This window comes from Dipteris shenzhenensis, chromosome 3, assembly GCF_047967505.1.
Source record: "Dipteris shenzhenensis isolate YYH24624 ecotype China chromosome 3, Dip_SZ_1.0, whole genome shotgun sequence".
Classification (NCBI taxonomy): Eukaryota; Viridiplantae; Streptophyta; class Polypodiopsida; order Gleicheniales; family Dipteridaceae; genus Dipteris; species Dipteris shenzhenensis.
The window spans coordinates 9,866,926-9,889,599 of record NC_141598.1 but is presented as its reverse complement, the minus strand read 5'-3'; the positions used below and the strand labels follow the sequence as shown (position 1 = coordinate 9,889,599).

Sequence of the window (22,674 nt, the reverse complement as noted above, 5' to 3'; positions counted from 1 at the left end):
GTCATGGGTGATGATGTGCCTAGGTACAAGGCCGGTTTGGTCGCTAAAGGGTTCAAGCAAGAGAAGGGTGTGGAATTTGATGAGATATTCTCTGCGGTTGTGAAGATGACCACACTTAGATGCATGCTTGGACTAGTGGCATCAGAGGATATGGAGCTTATGCAGATGGATGTCAAGACAGCTTTCTTGCATGGGGATTTGCATGAGGAAATTTACATGGTGCAGCTGGAAGGCTTTGAAGAGAAGGGCAAAGAGCATTTATTTTGCAAGCTGAAGAAGAGTCTCTATGGTCTTAAGTAAGTGCCTAGAGAATGGTATCAGAAGTTTGATGCTTTCATTCGGTCCCAGGGTTTTAGAAGGAGTGAAATTGATAACTGCCTCTACACTAAAAGGGCTAAGGATAATAGCCTGATAATCTTGGCACTATATGTGGATGATATGCTATTGGCTAGCAAGAATGCTTATGAGCTAGATGCATTAAAGGCCAAGTTGCATGAGGCCTTTGATATGAAGGATTTGGGACTTTTGGTATGCGCATCACGCGTGATCGGAGTAGGAAACTCCTTTGGCTTTCACAAAAAGAGTATGTTACAAAAGTATTGTAGTGTTTCAATATGGAGGGGGGGAAGGCAGTGAGTACTCCATTGCCTCCATATGTGAAACTGAGTCATACAGATAGTCCCAAATCAGATGAGGAAAGGGCCATGATGGCCAAGGTTCCTTATGCATCAGTAGTTGGGAGTCTTATGTATGCTATGATAGCTACTAGACCAGACATTGCATTTGCAGTGGGAGTTGTTAGCCAGTATATGGCTAATCCAAGAAAGAGGCATTGGGAGGCAGTTAAGTGCATCATGAGGTACATGAAGGGTACCAAGGAGATGTGCATCTGTTTTGGTAGAGGAGACATGCGTGTGCTTGGGTATATAGATTCAGATTATGCAGGACATGTGGATAGTAGGAGATCCACTTCTGGTTATGTGTTCACCTTTGCAGGTGGCGCAGTGTCGTGGATGTCTCGTGCACAGAAGTGCGTTGCTTTGTCTACCACAGAGGCTGAGTATGTGTTGTTGCAGCCATAGAGGGTTGCAAGGAGGCTATATGGCTTGATCGGCTAGTGGGAGATTTGGGGATTCATACAGGTGTACCGACATTACATAGTGATTCCATGAGTGCTATTCAGCCAGCACAGAATCCGGTCTTTCATGCAAAGACCAAACACATTGAGGTCAGGTACCATTTGGGCATTGGATAGTATGCTCACTGGTTGTTCTCCCTTAAAGGCACATTGTCCTTTAAGTGGGAGGTTGTGGGGGTTAAAGGTCACTGTGCCTTTACCTCGGTTATGTACAATACTCAAACACATATATAAATGAATGAAAAAGAAGATTAGGGTGTTCTACACCCACCAAAACTTGTGTGGCTCTCTGTTCCTCTCTCTCCCTCTTCCGTTCTTGCTTCCATTGAGAGCACTCTCACTTGTGGCGTACATTCAATTTTATTTGCCTTTGATCATGTTCACCAAGGCAGACCTTGATTCCTTTATGTCTATCATTATGGAGATCTTTTGGCATTCCAAACATGGCAAAAAAATTCTCAGACTGCTTTTGGTGCATCAAATTTATTTCCCTAAGATGCATGGAGGTTTGAATATCACTAATATCTAGGTGCACATCCTTGCTCACAAAGGGAAAATGTTGCTACAATTTCTGAAAGGTGATCAGCCGTGGGCTCTCATGATTCAATCTCTAGTCACACATATCAGTGTTCCTGCTTTTGGCCATTGGCAACCCACTCAGTGGGATTTCTTGTTTGGGTGCATTGATGGCACTTTGCATGGCTGCCCTACAGTCTCCAACATGCTTTTTGTGGGCCGAAAGCATTCATCACTGGTCCAAAGTTTTTTAGCCTCCGCTTGCTTTATAGGGACCTCTCCGTTCTTAGTTTATTTCTTTTAAAGGGATCAATATTGTTGTTGATGTTATTTATGATGATGGCTCTATGCTTCCCTTTTCTCTGGTAGCCACACAGTATGGTTTGGGTTCTCATTATCACACTTTGTGGTAGCAAATCACTTGTATGGTTTCGCCTTTGGTTCCAATTCCCCCTTTGGAACTCCAGGATCGATTAGATTGGACATTGACTTCCCTTGGGTCCTCCTCTCGTCGTCCTTTGAGGCTATCTCAGATTATTGTGCCTACATTATACAAAATCCTTTTGCCTCAACCCTGGGTTTCAAAAAGGGGTAATTCTCTTTTGCGAATGCATTGGCCAACTAAGTGGTGGAGGAAAAGACTACAGCAACTTTGGCATACAAGGTTCCACTTCGGCAACATGTTTTTTAATGGCGAGTGCTTTATGTCGTCGATGTCTAATTTCTCAGGAGACCGTGCCTCATTTATTCTGACATTGCCCGTCTTCTCCACAGTTTTTGGATTCTCTTCATTAGAGGCTATGAGCGAGATTCTTGACTGTTCTATTCGGGAAATTTTTTTGGCTCTTTGGTTTTCATCCATAGTGACCGAAGTTTCATCTTTTCTTTGTTTGGGGTACTTTGGACTTTATGGGACAAACCGCAATTGTAAAGTCTTTAGTGATCCCAATTTTTCTTTGTTTGCTTTCTTTAAGCATTCTCTACAGCAGCAATCTTTCTTTGATTGCTTGCAGACTCACGAAATAGATCAGGATGTATATTTGGCTTATACTGAGATCTTCAATTGATGTATTTTCTAGTGCCTCTTTTTTTAGGTGACTATTATTGTAATATAATCAATCAAAACTTTCACTAAATAAGCGTGAGAGAGAGAGAGAGAGAGAGAGAGATGCAGATCCATTGGCCATTCTTTGATCTTTGGTGGATGTTAAAAATCTTGAACATCCACAAGAGACCAAATATGTGGTTGATGGGACCTTCTCTCTCTCTCTCTCTCTCTCTCTCTCTCTCTCTCTCTCTCAATCTATCATCCTTTTCAAATCCACTAGAGACTAAATGGGTCTAGGGGAGCATCTCTCTCTCTCTCTCTCTCTCTCTCTCTCTCACACACACACACACACACACACTTTTTTGTGTGAAACCACTGTATGTACAGTAAGAAATTTATTTTACAATTTGAGTAGTCTTAGAAAAAGTATTTTAAAAAATTAGAAGCAATGGAAAAACACCTCAAGACAAGCTCTGAACTCATATGGCTAAAGAAGTGGGCTTCCTAAGAAGACTTGATTTCTCTATTTCTTAATTGTCCATGGTGCCCAAAATCTACCCAATGAAAAAAGAGAGTATTGGCAAGTTCTTTTGGCTATTTGGAAGATATGTTCTAGCCCATACACACCCACACACCCCCACACACACAAACAAGAACTTGTCCTAATCATAGTTAAAACTACTTCCACCTCTTTACAAGTGGGTTCCCAAAATCAAATTTTTGCAACACCATAACCAAAAAGATACTTGAGCCTTATTGATTCACATATACAAGCTAACATAGAGGGGAACCCAAAAGTGTCTCTTAAGAGACAATGGTGAAAACGATTGACAAACTAAATCAATGTCGATGGCTTGCACGTTTGATGGCATCCTACATCATAGACAAGATCCTTCATTACTTGACCAAAAGAGACGCATACAGTTTCTTAGACAGCCCTTATAGTCTTACCAATTCACATTAAGAAACTTTGATAGCTTTTTCTCAGATAGGAAGAAACTGAAACATCACCTTCCACAAAATAACTTGAGCTTAGCAGGGGTACAAATCCTTGCTACCTTCACCATCTAACCTTGCTCTATGAACCTTATGTACGAGACTCTGTTGACTTTAAGAGAGAGAGGTCTTCTTGGGTAAACACCTTGGTAGAATGGAGTTGCTTTTATCGATTGTAGTTTAGAACCTTTCACATCACTTAATATCCTAGTGAACGTCGACCCAAATTGACTATATTAGTCAGAAACCACTACATGAAACCATTGCATTTAACAATACTCTCTCTGGAAGCCTAAGATAAAACCCTTCAAAGAGCTTCCATTTGGCAAGGGCCCAGTGTAAATTCAACATCACTTGTGGCTCACCCTCAAAATAATATTTGACCATTAGTTGGACCTCAAGACTATCACCTCCTCTCAAGCTTCCCTTGCCCTTTTACACAAGTGTTGCAAAGAGAATTCTCCTACAAGTAACTAAATTCATACCCTTAGCATGAAATCTTTGAGCCCAATCTCTTGTATCCTAATGAAAGTTTGAAACTCTCTTTTTAGCCTTCTTCAGCAAGCAGAATTGAAACACCAAAGAGGCGATTAAAACCAAGATATGAAGATAGAATATGCTTACGAATGACAAACTGCGCATTCCACCCTAATAGGTGAGCCATCCAAGGAGTCAACTTCTCTCTGATCTTAGATGGCACAAACCTGTGTCTCAAAGAAATTCCCACTCTTACTACAGAGTCTAGGTGTCTCCGGAGGCAACCTACCTTCTACCAATTGAAGCCATAGCTATCCAACCGCTAGGACTTTCATCAAGTCCCACTAGAGAACTCTGCAACCCCTCCGTTAACAAGCACCACTACCACAGACAGAATGAAAGAGGGACTTGATCATCTAGCAAAACCTAGGGCTAAATTTGAATTTAAAAATCACTTTGTCCCTGTCATACACTCTATCTAGATCCAAGTTAAGGAAGGTACGTCTGCACTACTAGCCAAAGCATACTCTAAATCCACATTGACATTTTGAATATTCTTGAAACTGTCCTTTAAACAAAAATCCATGCTATTCCTTGGAAAGTAGATCTAGAAGGAGCTCCTTCACTCTCAAGGCAATGGCCTTCTCCATAATTCAGTAAGGCACATTCACCACCCTCCATTAACAACCAATCAAACCCTAACTTGAAGAGGGCCTTGATCATCTTGCAAAAATTAGGGCCAAAACCACCGTCTGTAATGCCTCAAATAGAAAATTCCACCTGACCCTATGATATGCTTTGTCTAGATCCAAGCTAAGGAAGATACATTGGCACTTCTTGGCTAAATCCTTCTTCACATTTAAGATATGCTTCTAAATATTCTTTTTAATAGAAAGCCATGTTGCTTCTTGGACAACAAATCCAAAAGGTAATCCTTCACTCTACATGCATTGGTCTTTGCCATAATTCTGTAAGGACATTCAATACAGAAATGGGCCTCCAATCAACCACCACAAGAAGTTTGTTAGCTTTCTTAATGATGGGAGTCATAAATTGAGTATTCAATGCTTTAGTAGCCATATGATAGGAAGCTCTTATAATTTCCACATACATTCTTGACACAATCCCAAAATTGAATTAAAAAATCAGTTGTCAAACCATCAAACCCTAGAAACCTAGGTACCCATCTCCAAAAGCTCTAGTGCTGTCCTCACAACTCCTCCTCAGAAAGGCTGGGCCTCCAACCTAGCTCTTTTAGGCAAAAACACATGCTAACCCAAAGGGTTCACATTTTGTCAACTTCTGCTTCCCACTTAGAATCCACCTCCACCTTACAACCTGCAATGGAGCTAAGGTTGATGATATTAACATTCTCATATTGCACTTGATCAAGAAACTTCTTTGCATGTTTCTTCCTAACTGCTTTCAATTAAGCTTTCAATTAAGCTCTAGCTTTTGTTTATACTCTTTATTATTGGCTCATGATGTATTCCTTGACTTAGACCTTGCACCAATTTTACTTGTTTAGAAAAAGGATGGTCAAATGAATTGCCATAATCATTAAAAACACGTTCAAACCTAAATATATGGAATATACATTTTGTTAACATGCTAAAACATACCATAGATTTAACTTTAGTTCTCTATTGGAAGTTTGAATTTGATTACATAAAATGTCACTTATAGTTTAATTAGCTCGTTTGCACTTATATAAAGTAGCCCTATTATGACCATGGTCATTTAGTTGATTATTGACCACCATGAATAAGTGAGATAGCTTTAAAATGTTTTCCCCTCTTGGAAACCTTCTTCCTTCTCTATACTGCGTGATTATTGTCCCCATCAAGGACACTTTGACATGATGGTGGCTCTTTCGCCAAAAGCCTACAAATACACAAGGTGGTCAATGGAGACCGAATTAGTATTGTTAGATGGTTATTTGGTGGCCCTTTATTATGTTAATGAAGGGTTTAAGGTTTAATGTTTAGAATCTAATGTTTCACTAGAGCCTTTTTTAAATGTGTAACACCCACCTTTATTAAAATTATGACATGGTATTCAAGGGGCTCCATTCCCCCTCCCTAAGAAATGGCTCCCTCCTACCCCCTTCTCCTTTCTCATATCGCTTTCCCTCCATCTCTCCTCTTCCTAGTTTACCTCTTTCTCCCTCCTATTTTACTAATTAGTGGAAGATTATGCGTGATATTGCACCCTATGGTTTGGTTTATAATCTTTCGCTCAATGAATATAGTATTGGTTTGCTCACTCAAATTGGTACAACAATGTCATGTTTCCATAATATACTAGCATGCCCCTCATGTCATGTTTCCATAATATACTAGCATGCCCCTCATCCCTAGCCCCACTCCTTTCCCTTCCCTATGAGGCATCACCTAGAGGCCTCCTGTATGGCCCGATCATCTTTTACATACAAGCATGACCTTAGTATAGCATATCCCTTCTAGTACTCGTCGTCGCTTCCCTGACCCTTGAGATTGGTGCATGCAATCCAATAGAGTTTGGCACCTCCCATGTTGTTACCTTGCTTCTTGAGGATAGGATAAGGAACATCCCTAGTTGTAGGTAAAGAAAGATGGTAGGGCTCTAATTGTTTCATAGAAATCATTCAATTTTTAATGATAATCAATGACAGACAGGAAGTACAGATTGGCAATACGTAAAAAGTACAGATGAGTACGACTGAGTACGGACAGGCCGTGCAGGACAAAGGCAGAGAGGGGATACGGACAACAGGGAAAAGTACAGACAGAAAACAGTAAAGGACAGGTGAAAAGGCGTATGGAGAGCAACATTCAAAAGTACGGACAGGAAAAAAAACACAGCAGCAAGAGGGTTTGCAAGGCAGAAGGGAATCCGTACAAAATGTATGGAAAGATGTCTGACAGAGTACGGACAGGCAGGAAAACCCAGCACGTGGAACAAGACAGGCATACGGAATGCTCCAACAGGCTGGTCCATGGCCGTACGGAACTGTACGATATCAGACATTTGCTTGAAAACTCGATTTGGAGCAAAGATTTAAAGAAACTGATGAAATCGCATTTTAGAGCAATTCTATCTGCAGCATACTCCTTGTGTAAGCATTATTCATTTTTTTCTCTCCACATGGAGTTGTCCCCTTACTACAATGTCATATTTTGTCCCGAGCTTGACTTTATCACACATGGATAGCACACGATGGCTGTACGGCAGGCTAGGCTGGGGCTGAGCAGGAGCTCTCTCTCTCTCTCTCTCACACACACACAAACCCCCCCCCCCCCCCCAAATGAGTAAGTAGAGCATTTTCCCACTCAGCTTTCCATTAACAAAACAAAACAAAAATACGAATCTGCATTGCTAACCTTCAGTCACATAAATCCACCATCCTTGTCCTCTCTCTCACTCACACACACACACACACCAGCCCTGTCATATGTCTCGCTTTCTCGGACATAAACACATTAATCAATAGGTAGAGCATTTTTGCACCATCCAATTGATTATTGACAAGAACCATACATCAACAAAAGAAACATAGGAATCTACTTCAATCACATTCGTTCCGTTTCATACATCCATTTTGCATCTCTCTCTCTCTCTCTCTCTCTCTCTCTCTCTCTCTCGCGTGCTCACGATCAGACAAGTTTTATAAATCAATTCCAAATATGAAATAAAGCACTCTAAAAATATCAAGTTTCAAACTTAGCTTGGGCTTTTTTTTAATTTATTTTTTAAAACTTAGCTTAGGCTGGTTACGCACCGCCCAAGCTCACCCGAGTGAGAAAAGGCCATGGGAGGGGTTCATTACACACCAGGCAGACATGATAAAAAGAGAAAGGCACGCATTTTATTGCAACCATCTGAAAATGGCTACGTGGTCAAGGCTGAGCAGGTTTTGATTTTGACATCCTGGGTTCAAATCCTCGTTTCACGCTTGGGCAGGCGATGGCCGAGGGGTGCTGGCTGCCCATCGTGATGGGTACCCCCCTTTTCTTGCGCCACGTGTGACACCGGCAGACGCCCCGTGAGCAACTGCCCTTATACTTGCACTCCATGCACTAGTAAGGCTTGATGATTCTGAATCCATACTCCATTCACATTGATCTAGGAAAAAAGGATGGAGACACTAAGAAGACAAGGCTACAAGGGGAAAATGGAGGGTCAAGGATGGCGGCCACTATGAACCAAAGGCTCCAAGGTGGAAAATGGAGGGCAGGTGGCACCACAAGGGATAGACAAGGCTCCAAAGTGGAAGATGGAGAGAGGATGGAGCTGCAAGTGATGGACAGTGACCTTACTCTTGTTGGATCTGGAAAAATCTCTCCACCACAGGATGTGAGCACACCTGGAATTGTGTAGGCGTGAAAATGCTCACTCCCCTCTGATGTCGACAAACAAATTGGAGGAATGGGCAACCATGCGATCCCTTTGAGAAAATATCTATCATAATAATCAATTTCAGGTGTTTGGAGCTGTCCAGAACTGAAACTGACCTGAAAGGATATCACAAAATTGTGACTAGAGGAAAATCTGGCTACCTGATCAAGAGTAGAGATATGAAACTGATCAATGAGTAAGCAGAGTTGTTATAAACACCCCAGAATTGTGACTTAAGGAAAATCTGGCTACCTGATCAAGAGTAGAGATATGAAACTGATCAATGAGTAAGCAGAGTTGTTATAAACACCCTCAAGGTTAAACAACTTGCTGTCCCATGTCTTACCCTTTGTCAAATAGGCGGAGAGTATTAAAACTTTTTAGACTACCAAAAACGACATCTTTCCACAAGAACCATGTTGCAGCCTGTGAAGATCTGGTGGACAATTGCTTAGATCTGCACGAACCTTGTCGGATGGGCCTATAGGACACTGCAAACAGTGACATCAGCCTACAGATGCAAAAGATCCAACATCTAGCATAAATTACTGACACAATGGGCCGTAGTCTCCATTTCCAATTGAAACTATAGCAAGTGACCTGAAAACTTGGCTAGAATGCTACAGCATCCTGTGCAATTTTCATAAGGCTAAGTATGATAGGACCATGCTAAAGACTACATCACAGGTTTCCTGAACTCCTCAAGGTCATGATATGCTTTGGACTACATCACAGGCTTCCTTAAATCTTCCCAGGTCATGACATAGTAAGCAATGGGATCAGCAGGCAGGCAGACCTAATTGGCAAAAGCCGCATCTTTATGAGCTACTTTTGTTCAGTTAGTTACACAAAGGAAAGGGCTGTGCAGCCAAAGACGACTCCACGTAGGCAATGCACCCACTAAGCAAGAGAAGCCAAAGCTAAGTGAATTTGAAGGATACAGGGTCCCTGATGCTTCACTGCTTTGTCAAAAGATGCAAGTTTGAAGCAAGTTTGAAAGCGACCTCGAAGAGGAAGGACAAAAAGTACACCTGTCTATTCACATCCTTAACATTCTCCTATTCCTGAACCCTGATGCTCCACTGCATTGTCAAAGATGCGGGTTTAAAAGTGACCTGGAAGAGGATGGACAAAAAGGTACACCTGTCCATTGCATCCTTGCGCATTCTCCTACTCCTGAAGCCATGTTTCCTAATTTGTTTCTGATCTAAAGACCCAAGTCTTGACATTTGGTCCTCTTAATGACAAGCGTACAAACTTTAGACTCGTCGAACAAAGATATCACTACTTCAATTCTCTGTACGAATCAGCTACTATGCTGCAAAAGCCTAATCAAGGCAAGGCTAACGTTCCAGCTGAACAAAATCAGGATGGTGATAGGCTCTTCATCTGAGTCTACCACAGACAACCTCCCAAACTCAGACTAGACAAGGCAGTAACACATACTTGGACAAAGCGAGATTACTCCAACTCCCTGTGTGTATCCTCTGCTATACTGCAAAAGCCCTATAAAGGCAAGGGTAATGTTCCAGCCCGTCATGTGCCTGACTCAGACTAGACAAGGCAGTAATAAATCTTCATTGCAACCTCTCAAAATTTTGAAGTAAAGACTTAACCACCTGCCCTAGACACTTCTGGGGAGACAATCTGCTCAGAAAGAAAGAAAATCATGTACATGCAAATATTTAAAAGCAATAACAAGACTCCACAGCAAAGCAAACAATGACCAAAGCTAAATAAGTTGACAGGTCCCTCCAATAAGGGAGCTACAACTTGAGTATGCCCTTCCCAAAACCCCCTTCAGTATATTTCACCCTTCACTGCTGAAATGAGCGTTCTACACATAGCACAGTCAACGATGAAAACCGCTCGTTTTGGTGTGTACCTCTTTCTGAGTGCCATAAACTAATTTGTATAACTGTCTGCTCACCAAAAAGCGTTTTCTGTAATTGTGAATTCATAAAAATTTATGCGTTACGTGGAGGTAGATCTTGCACTTCACCTATGGCTCCCATCTGTTGTTCTAAGTTCACCTTTACTGATTTGCATCATTCTGCCCCTCAAACTTTCAAACTTTTAGCTTCAATGTCACCTGCCCAACCCCAGTTCCAGTTTCTAGGCTAAAATATGAGCGAGTTGGAAAATAGTACTTTTCAGGACAGTACCATTATGGCACAAAAAACGATGTGGTCTTCTTTTCAAACTGAGTTCTGTTTGAAGTTTAAACATCAACAACCCTTGCCTATTAAAGACTCTTAACTTCTACCACAAGGTACATCCTAGCCGTGTTACATTCAAGGAGAAAGCTGAAAATTTAGAGTAGAATGTAGATTTGCAATTACTGTGGCTATTCTCAGTAGCTGCCAAGAATCATTGCATGACAACAAACAAGTAAAAGGAACGGGGCAAAGAAATGGGAAGGAAATCACAAAACAAAAATTAAGGTCGGACAAAATATGAACTCTTTCCATCACAGCTTTTTTAGATAGGCCCTCTAGCAGATTCAATAAGCAAATGCCTGAAGGAAACTAAGGAAAATATAATACGTTCGTATGATCACAAAACATACATAATTCCGTGTAATTCAAAAAATCTACTGTGAGGGTAAACGCGAAAATGTGTGTGTGTGGGGTTGCAAACACGTTCAAATAATCTCTCTTTCCAAGGGAAAAAGGAACCTACGAATACATATGATGCTAGTGCATCCATATCAGCCCCAACGTTCCGACTTGATAAGGAAAGACTGACTGAAGGCAACATCCTTTGCCGACCTTTGTCCTTGCACATCAAATCTGCACTTCTGCTTCATCTCTCCTTTTAAAGAGAAAGACATCTACAAGACCCCCGCAGGTCGGCAGGATCGCTAGAACCCGAGCAATCTTCTGCATGATCTACGAAAGCTTGCGCAAGCTGGAAGGACGCGATCATGAGTAAACCCAAGGTTCTAGGCGCCGCCAGAGCGATAAGTATAGAGCTTGCCGATAACGTGGAGAGCCGTAACGAAACCGATGAAGCAGAGACTCATGACCAAGACAACGGTGGGGGTGATCTTCAAGCCGGGGGCATCGTCGGTGTAGAAACGGAGCATATTACCACCAGTTGCTCCAAAGGAGGATCCAGCGGCAGAGCCGGCAGAGACGCGACGACGGCGAGGGCCAGCATTGCCGCGGGGGCCGGGGCCGGTGCCAGGAGCTCCAGACATTTACGAAAGGTTGCAGTGAGCGAGCACGAAGCTGCAAGGTTTTGGGTTTGGGTTTTGGACTGCAAGGTTTTGGGTTTGAATTTTGGAGTGATGAAGATGAAGATGAAGGTGAAGGTGAAGACGACGAAGACGAAGCTGAAATCAAAAACAACGAAAACAGACGGTTTTATACTTGGTTTTTGGTTTGCCCTTTTGCTTTTCATCTTTAGAAAGCAAACAATATCTCATCCCATCCCAAAAAGCGAATCAATCGTTCATTCATTTGTTTGTGTGGAGAGGGGAGGCATGGGCTCAACTTAACCTAAGCTATTCGAGCTAGGCACAAATTGCGTAATCTGTGAATTGCGAATTTGCCACATGTCACGTCAGTGACATTGTGTGAAATCTCCACAGCCTTGCACATTCTTCTGTCAACCGCCTCTCGTGAGCTATAAAGGACCAGAGAGGGAGCCGGCGAGACTGCAGGGTGAGGGAAGGGGGAGGCGGAAGGGAGAGAGGAGAGGGGGTTTTGAGGGAGAGGAACGGGAACGCAGGTAAGGGGGAGGAGGGAGAGAGGGGACAAGGGGGGAGCGTGAGGTGAGGGGGGCTTAGGGAGAGAAGTGGGAGCACAGGCGAGGGGGAGGAAGGAGGGAGAGCGCTGGAGGGGGAGGGAGTGGAGGGACAGAGTGGGGGTGGGGGGGGGAGAAGCTGAGAGGCGAGGGAGGGAGGCACCGACGCAGAGAGGGGGAGGCAGGAGATAGCTTAGGTTAATCTATATATTTGCAGATTTAGGGGCTTTTAGGATTAGGTTAATGGGTCCATTAATCGAGTTTCTACGGAGGAGCGATTAGGAGCGCTTCTCAATCAGAATTGGAGATGGTGGCTCAGAAAAGGGGCGGAGATTGTGGGAGATATGAATAGGAAGGGGGGAGAGAGAGAGAGAGAGAGAGAGAGAGAGAGAACAAAAGAGTACAAGTACTCGTGAACATTGCCCTTAGTGGGCTATTTTTAAAGTAGAATGAAATTGTGAAAATCCAAATACACGAATGAACAAGAGCAAGAAATCGAAACAGACATTGCATCGAAATAGAAACAATATGACAAAGAGAGAGAAGAGGGCTAAGTTGACATGTGGTACCAAGGTAAGTAATAAGGTGGCAACAACGTGTGACAAAAGTATTGGAGGGGCACTTTTGAAAAAACGTGTAAGGAGAGCATTGTTTACAAGGCAATTCTGAAAATGGAGAATGTCCAGGGAAGGAAATAGCAATCATAAAAAGACAAAGAATTTTTGAAATTGAAGTTCCGATTTCTCTCCAATAAGACCTACCCTTCTGGGCACGGCAAAAAGCTTGGAGTGAGATGAAGCGCCTCAGTGGGAAAGTAAAGTAAGAAGAAAGAATGAGCATTTCAATAAAATTAAAATTGTATTTATATTAATGCATGAATTATTGTATTTTTTATTAATGTGTGATAATAAAGTAAGAAGAAAGAATGAACACTTTAGCAAAACTGAAATTGCATTTATATTAGTGCGTGAATTAATTAAAGTGGTATGTAAATGTTTAAAACTCGAATGAAGCAAATATACCATAACTCCATTTTTAATGGTCTTTACATTAGTTCATTTTGAAAGTGGAATCAAGTAAATATGTTTATCATTCAAATTAGGCTATTGCGCTTCAAGTAGTAATATTTTCTCGAACTCACAAGGTTTTCTTTTATATTGTGGTAACCCTTTGAGCTGGAAGTTGTCTCTAATCATAAAATGCAGTGATTCTCTAAGCTATTGGATCTCCATGTCGAAGTGCTTATCAAACAGAATGTATCTGTGGACATCATTGACCATTTTCGTCAACAGGTTCATTCAACCATTTTTCTGTAGTTTGGCCAATCTATTTCTTTTCATTCTCTAGACAAGTGGGTGGACATCATTGACCATTTTCGTCAATGGGTTCATCGACCATTTTTCTATAGTTTGGCCAATCTATTTCTTTTCATTCATCAATGGGTATGCATGAGACAGATTCCCTTGTTGGTGGGAGCAGGGTCGGAGGGCTGTTGGAAGCTCTTCAGTATGTCGGAATGGACTCTAGATGGCAAAAAAGTAGTCGGGTTGGAGACGAAGTGTCCCCTTCGACGTGAAGCGAAGCCAGAGCAGGTGTTGGAGTCGGATGTGAGTTGGAGTGACGTCCGATGGGGGGAGTGACGTCGCACGTGTTGGGCAGATCGGAGTTGGATGTTTTCTTGTCAAACGTTTCTTGTCAGACGATTGTCGGATTATTGTTGGGGCTAGACTCACCACTGTACATGCTTCTTTGAAGTTTGCCATAGCTGCATCACTGATTGAATTGGGCTAGTCTGGATTAGAGCGTACTTGAATATTGTTGTAGATGAAACACCACGTTTCATGTGTGCCTGTTGGACTGGTGTCGGACTGCAGACTCGGACTGCAGATATTGCAATCAGCGGCAGTCAGAGGACTGCAGTCAGAGGCTGTTAAAGATAAATTTGTCAATCTGAATTGCTGAAACATATATAGGATTGTGATTGAGGTCTTTGTAGAGTTGCAGAGAGATTGTGTTGATTTTTGCTTGAGTGGGGTCAGGTCCAATATAAGGTTTTAGCCTGAAACCGTTCACTGGTTTGCCAAATACATTCCCTTGTAGGTCAGCTAATTTGAAGGTACCTTGTTCAAAAACCTCAAGTACCTTGAAGGGACCATCATATCTGAGCTTGAACTTTCCTGGCATTTTCCCCAACTTTGTGTTAAACATTAACACTAAATCACCTTTTTTGAACAATTTGAACTTTATGTTTCTGTTTATCCATGTTGCCCTCCCTTTCTGAATTATATCAGCAGTATGTGAACTCGTGAGCGTATCCTCATCCAATTGCAGAAGTTGCTCTAATCTTGCATTGATTGAATCTTCTGGACATAATTTATTATCCATTTCCACTCTCAAGCTACTTGCCAGAAATTCCATAGGTACTACTGCTTCATAGCCATATACCAACTTGAAAGGTGTTAACCTAGTTGCAACCTTGTGTGCTATTCTAAGTGCCAATAGCACTGAATCCAAGTGCTGATCCCAATCCTCAGGGCGATCAGCAACAAATGTTCTTCTGTAGACCTTTTTCATCAGTTTATTGGAGCTCTCACCTTGCCCATTGGCTTGGGGATAATAGGATGTAGACTTTTTATGCAACATCATATGCATTTTAGTCATCTTCCTGATAGTTTTGTTGAGGAAATGGGTTCCTCTGTCTGACACTATTTTAGTAGGAGCACCAAATCTAGTGACAATATTGTAATAAAGCAAATGTGCTACAGTTCTAGCTTTGCATGCTTTGAGTGCTACAGCTTCAACCCATTTTGTACAATAGTCAGTGGCACCCAAAATATATTGATTAGCTGAAAATTTTGCTGGAGGCTTGATGGGTCCAATGAAATCTAGTCCCTATTTCTGAAAAGGTCCCAAGGGGAGAATTGGCATCCTATCATTGTCAAGTAATCTATCATCTCTCTGACATGGCAAACATGCTTTGGCCCAATTATGAGCATCTTTTAGAACTGTACGCCACCATAAACCAATTTGCAAAATCTTCTTACCTGTAATGTCTCCAGAAAAGTTTCCTCCTACTGGTCCTCCATGGGCTTCAACTAGGACAGCTTTCTGCTCATGATATTGGACACATCTTCTAATTAATTGGTCAATTCCTCTTCTATGCAAAACACCAGCAATGATTAGGAAAGGTCTGCTTTATAAAACAAGGTCCTTTCTTTGATCCCTAGATAATGTTTCGGGTATTAAACAATCAGTGAGAAAGAATAGCATTTTATCATACCAATTAGGTGGCTCTTCAATTCTTACCATAAAAATGTCTGCATCAGGAAGTTCATCATCTGGGATGCTAGTTGGAGCTTCTCCTGATAGCAACCTGCTCAAGTAATCAGCACAATGGCTTGTTGTTTTCCAGGCCTATGCACAATGCTATAGTCAAGTTCCTACAACAAAAACATCCATTTGGCCAATCTTCCTGTTAATTGCAGTTTGTTCACTAAATAAATGAGAGCTTGATGATCCACATGAAAATGTACCTTGTTGCCCAATAAATAATGTATGAATTTGTGCAATGCATAGATCATTCCAAGTGCTTCTCTTTCTGTGAATGCATAGTTTCTCTCATGCTTAGTTAAGATTCTGCTAGCATAGTAAACTAGTTTGAACCACTTTGGTGTTCTTTGCCGCATAAGTACTGCACCTACTGCTGGATGAGAAGCATCAACAAAAACCTCAAAAGGAAGAGTTCAGTCAGGTGGTTGTAGTATAGGAGCTATCATCAACATTTTCTTCAGCATATTAAAAGCGTATTGTTGTGCATCACCCCAGATGTATGACTCTGTTTCCCGTGTCAGTTTTGTGAGAGGATAGCATATGTCAACAAGGTATCCGAGAAATCTGCAATGCCATTTAATTTGGCCTATAAATCTTTGAAGCTGCTTGATTTTTTTGGGTGGTTTAGCATGTTGAATGGGTGAAACTTTGTTTGGATCTATTTCCATTCCATCTTCAGAGATGATGTGCCCTAGTAGAATTCCTCTGCTTATAGCAAACGCACATTTGGCTGGGTTTAAGCTTAGACCAGCCATTCTACACTTGGCAAAGCATAAGCTCAAGTGTTGTAGATGCTCCACTTTTTTCCCAAATACTGAAAAATCATCATGGAAAACTTTCATAAAATATGTAAGATACTCATCAAATACCTCATGAATATATTTTTGAAATATTGCAGGAGCATTCTTAAGACTAAATGTCATAACATTCGAAACAAATACTCCCCATTCAGTGTGATGACAAATGCTATTTTGTCTTTATCTTCAGGTGCCATACTTATCTGGTTGTAACCAATGAAACCATCAAGAAAACTATAGATTTCATGACCAGCATGCTACAACATCTAGTAAAGAATCACAAAATGGTAGAGGGAAAGGATCAGTAGTTGTGGTAGCATTGAGCTTTCTATAGTCCACACATATTCTGAGTTTTCCATTCTTTTTGGGCACAATCACAATAGGTGAAAGCCATGTAACATGTGTGAGAGGATAAATAAAATCAACTCTCAATAGCTTATCAATTTCCTCTTTAACTTGTTTGGCATAGTTGGGATTCATTTTGTATCTTCCTTGTATCATAGGCACATCATCTTGCTTTAGGTTGATTTAGTGCTCATACAACTTGGGGTCTACTCCTTTCAGATGAGTATAATGCCAAGCAAAGACATCCTTATACTCTGTCAATAAGTCTTTTAAAGCCATTTTGAAAGGTGGGGAAGACCTGGACTTACCAAAACTATCTTGGCATTGTGGGGGTCTCCAAGGTTCATCTCCTCCAAGTCATCTTGTCGAATTCTAGCACTCTTTTGCATATGTTCTTCAAAGTGAGCTTCAGCTTCTAGGACGTCCTGTGCAGCTAATTTCTGAGTATCCTCATGTAGTGAGTCATCTAGCTGGACCTGACTGTCACTTTTGATGCTGGTGCTGATAGAATCTGGTTTCGACTGCTTTTCGACCATGTTTGGTTCTACCATGGTCGGATGTCGGATGTAGGTTGGATGGCTTTGTTTGTTGATTTGAGCATGTATACTAAAAAATAATTTTGATTACATCAATTTCGAATATGGGGAAAACCGTAGGATTTCTCCTAATGAAAATTTCCTCCTCATCCTCCCCGAATTCTTCTATCATATTAATGCCCTCTACTTGTAGTGGTTGAGCTTGTTTTGGGAAGCTTCTCCTTGAAGAGAGATTGATTCTGAACTTCTTTTTGCCTTTCTTGATTAGAATTCTTTCTAAACCCCAGTCTTGTTTCACTTTGGCAGCTCTCAACCACGGCGTGCCCAATAACATGGAATATGCACAATCTCTTTCCTCCATCCTGAGTACCACAAACGTAACTGTGAAGGAGAGTCCCATAATAGTAATTTCATGTCCTCGTAGTCATCATGCATCCCATACTTGCCCTCCCACTGCCATCGCAAGATGCCTCGCCACACTAGCACAGGACCGCTCTCCGTACCTACCCCAACGTCACCCTATGACTTTCGACCGCCGTCGCCCATCCTCTATGTGTGTGTGTGTGTGTGTGTGTGAGAGAGAGAGAGAGAGAGAGAGAGAGAGAGAGAGAGAGAGAGAGAGAGACACACACACACACAAAGGGGTAGAGAGAGAGGAGAGAGAGTGAAGGGAGAGACTGAACAGAGACATAGAGAGAGAGAAAAGAGGGAGGAGAGATAGAGAGAGAAAAGAGGGAGGAGAGGTAGAGAGAGAAATGAGAGAGGAGAGATAGAGAGAGGTAGAGGTGAAATGAGAGAGAGAGAGAGAGAAGGATAGGAAGTAACCCATAGGTTAGAAAAACTAATTATATTACATTAGGTTAGGTTACACGTGCAAAAAAACCAAAAAAGGGGAGGTTCTTATTCAAAATTTGACCATTTTTTCCCTTACTTTAGGGCCCTTTTTCTTGGTCATGTGAAGTCCAAATTGGACCCTATCAAAGCCCACCTTTCCAAATTTGAAGGGGCATATTTTGCAAAAAAATTCAACTACGTTTGGTCTAATGTTTGACATGATTTTGAAGTCCAATCATTGCTCCACTTTGAGGCATATTTCAATAGGAAAAAGATCATAACTTCGCCAAAACGTACCAGAATGCAATCTTCATCAACATGATTAGCCATTTACAGGCAATATATTTGCAAAAATTTTGAGGATTATTAGGTAACTTTGCCAAAGTATTACTCAAAGGGCAATACATGATCGACAAATTGGCATTGTTCAAAAAGGACATCAAAATTCAAATCCCAAAATGAAACCCACATAGGCTTCACGCAAGGAGGGTTAGTACAGCCCTAGTAAAGTGAAGTTACATTAGGAGTAGTGGATAATTTTGTAACTGTAGGGATAGTTATAATTGTCCCTAATAGCCTGTAGTAGTGGCCTTATCCACACCACATCATGTCTTGAACTATTTTTTGTTTCTGACTATTACCTAACTGAAGTTGGATGATGTTATAAGCTGATCTTCACCTCTTGTATGAGGGTGGTTGTTGTGATCTGCTGGAATACAAACTACTTGTAACATTTCTACTATATACACAATGATATTAGTTCTTTTTATGTTTTGAGTTATCTTTGCATCTTTCCGACGTTAGTTAGACGTAAGTCTAGACCATGGCACTACCATTTCCAGGTGTGGATATGTGTAGGTGTTTTTCAGCTTTTTGGAGATACCATCAACACTATTGGTGATCTTCTACTACTGTGTTCAAACTCTAACTGCCGGTTGCTGCCACATAGCAATTCTGCAAAAAGAGAGCAAACTGTAAGATCTACAATGCCACAAAAAAAATAGACTAGCAGACACAACAACTTCCACGAAAATCAAGCATACAACGAAGTATTGTCAACAACAACTTCATGTAAAGCAAAAAGCCACAAAACCACGTTCAACAAAAGAAATCCATCAGAAATCACTTGAAGGCAGACTGCGGTTGGAATTCCTTCAAGACTTCTATTATTGACTTCATTCAAACAAAAGCAACTAGATAGCTGCCACACACTTTGGACAAGTGAATACACTGCGACAAGTGGGGTGCCTACGAAGCTGTAGCTCGAAATACGAAATCAGTGCCAAGCAGAGCCTGGTCTGACTCCTGTCCAACAATATAAGGGAGGAACAAGCGGACTGATGTCCTACTGCACACAAAGCACAATCAACTATTGAAGACCAAAAGATCGAGAAAGTGCCATCAGAGTACTCATGAAAAACGCACTAGACGCGACTCTACAGTAGCCAGTGATAAAAGTGCTCTATTTTTATCTTACATGGCGAGTACCTTGGTCCATGTCGGATAACTCTCAGGAGCAAATGTCACCTCACCGAATTGGCTATGCCTACTTCACCAGAAATTGTGCTAGACTGGAAGCGAGCACACAGACGGATGATCAGGATGACATTTTCCATGATCTAGATTACACACTGAGTGGAACAAGTTCTTCTGACAATCCTGTGCATGGCACAGAAGTGAAGTACGACTCGAACTTACCCAACTGATGGTGCAATCACCTACTGAAGAATTAATCAAGAGAAGTATTGCAACAAATTTTGCAGTACACTTATTTGTACGAGCTCAAAGGAAACTCAACTTCAATCCACTTCCTCCACCTCCAAAAAGAAGACAAGTTCCACCTCAAAGACCACAACAATAGCCAAGAATGCAAAATCCCTTGGTGAAATCAGCTAAATTCACTGGCAAGAAAGGACAAGATCCTGACAATCATGTCGAACGATTTGAGACAAGATGGGCTACAAGTGGATTCGAACAACTGTTGGACCTCACCAAGAAAGAGCAGTTTGCAGCAACATTTAATGGTAAGGCAATGAATTAGCTTATGCAATATTGTGTATCTCATTTTCAATCTTATGATGAATTGAAAACTGCCTTTTTAAGTCATTTTCGTAAAGAAAAAACTCCAAAAGACATACTCAAGAAGCTTTGAAATATGAAGCAAAAACATCTATTAGTTGAAGACTATGCATAGATGTTCAGAAATCTAAACAAGAGGTTGACAAACAATCAACAACCCACTGATGAGAAGTTGGAAGATTATTTTTGTAAAGGACTCGACAAGGAATTACGAACAGCAATAGCTAGTAGAGATCAGCTTGGAGGAGTAAATGATTTCAACAACATGGTTGATGCGCACAAAGAGAAAAAATAAGACTTGGCACTAAGCCAAGGTCCAAAAAACAAAAGAAGAAAAGAGATTCTGACTCTGACACAGATTCTGAGATAGAAACAGATACTGATGTAGAAGAAGAGGAAAGTGATGTAATAGCAAATGACACATCAGACGAAGAGAGTGAAGAGGAAGAGACATCCAAGAAAAAGAAAAAATAGAGCAAGGACAAAGAAAAATCAAAAGGCAAGAAGAAAATAGACAAGCTCTCTAAGTTAGAGCAAATGATCAAAGAGCAATTGGAAATTTTGAAAACGCCCCCACCTCCACCTAAAATTTCTTGTGTGCATTTTGTGGGAAGGACAATCATGAGAAAGAAAGATGCTAGTATAATCCAAATTACAGGGGAAGAGTTCCTCCTCGTGTACAAAACTCAAACAACCAAGCCCCACCTATGGTAGCCAATTAGATTGCAGTAGGCAACCCAAGGACCACAGAGATATAACAATCCACAACCAAGAAGACCCAATCAACAGAATTGGGAAAATCAACAAGGGCAAAACCAAAATCAACCATGCACATACTATGGCACGGAAGGACACAAACAAGGTCCTCAGTGTGAACTTTGGTGCAAGCACCGAGGAGAAAGAGGAATCCCCAATATCAACTATAATGCACGAGGTAATCAGAATCAGCAACATCAGCCACCACCAGGTGTTCATATGGTGTACTTGGATCCTATAAATGAGGATTACAATCGACAAACTCAAAGAATTAAGAGTAATATACAAGCATTGGCAATGACCAAATCTGAAGATACAAATCCCATGTCCTGCCTTGGAGATGCACCAAGAATGCTAGCAAAGCCAATAAACTGGCCCAATCAAGCACAGATCAGAAATCAAGCTCTTAAGCAAATATTGGAGAATAATACTGCATTAGAAGCACGAAGATCACAACTCCAAAATAAGGGTAAGGCTAAGCTCGACCTCAGACAACTCCAAACACAGTCCGACAGTCTTCCGATAGGAAACATCCTAGATCAAGCCACAACTAGTCAACTTCAGCATGGCAACATACAACAATTTAACAAGACCCCAGACACACAAACAAGAGTACAAGCTTCATCCAACCCGAGATATATTCCAAAAGACAAATAAGATTTGGTGACAAAGTCAAGATGACAAAAATCACAGAGGGACAAATAGTTCCAATTCCAGACATCACGCTCAAAAATAGAAGTCAGATACAGGAAAAGGACAAGCATGAAAAGGAAGATCCCACACTCTTCTTTAGAGAGATTTTGGACTCCAAAGTTCAAATAACATTGGATCAACTTAGGAATCTTGTTCCAGCTTTTAAGCATCAATTATGTTAGAATTTGCATTTTACCGACAATCCTCTATCCACAAATCAGCCACAGAGTGATGAAGAGGAAACCCCCGACATCTACACATCCAATATTGAAGATGTGGATTATCAAGTCCCACTCATAGATGTGGATTATAAAAGGCAAAGGATCCCTGAGGTACTAGTTGATGGAGGTTCAAGAGTGAACATCCTCTCTGAGGATCTCTTTGAAAAAATTTGTACAACAATAGGTCTGCATTGTGGAAGCCTACTATTTCATTTTGAAACACTCCAAAGAGCTGCCTAATCAGTTTTGGATTTGCTTGAAGTGCTTTCCATGCCCACAAGTGCTCTTCCCTTGGCTCTTTTTTGCATTTTGGGGCATCTACTTGCTGCTCTTTGATTTAGCTTGCCGGCTTTGCTACCTCAGATTGGTACTATGGAGCCTCATCCTCATGGTGAAGACACATCACCACCACTCTCAGCTAGGGATGAGCACAGTGACAAAGCAATGGCGCTTATTGGTGTGAGGTTGGCCAACAAATTGCTTCATCAAGTTGACCACACTACTTCAGCCAAGGAGACCCAAGACAAGCTCAAGAATATTTATGCCACATCTACTGGACATGAGCAACAAGCTTTATTAGAAACCTTGCATGATGTATCCCTCTCTGAGGTGGTAGATGATGATCAATGATAATATGCATTTTTGTGTTGAGTCAATAAAAGGCTTGGCTTGCCATGTCATCTATTACCTAACCCTAATTTTGCTTTGATACCCTGTTAGAAACATGGTGTGAGTGTGAGAGAGAGATAGGCTAAGGGAGTGAAGAAGTGGTACACAAATA

General features: G+C 41.3%; 1 pseudogene; it reads right to left on the bottom strand.

The window, feature by feature from the left end:
* Positions 1–11,195: 11,195 nt before the first annotated feature.
* Positions 11,196–12,021, bottom strand: LOC147903332 (protein transport protein Sec61 subunit beta pseudogene; annotated as a pseudogene).
* Positions 12,022–22,674: the final 10,653 nt, after the last annotated feature.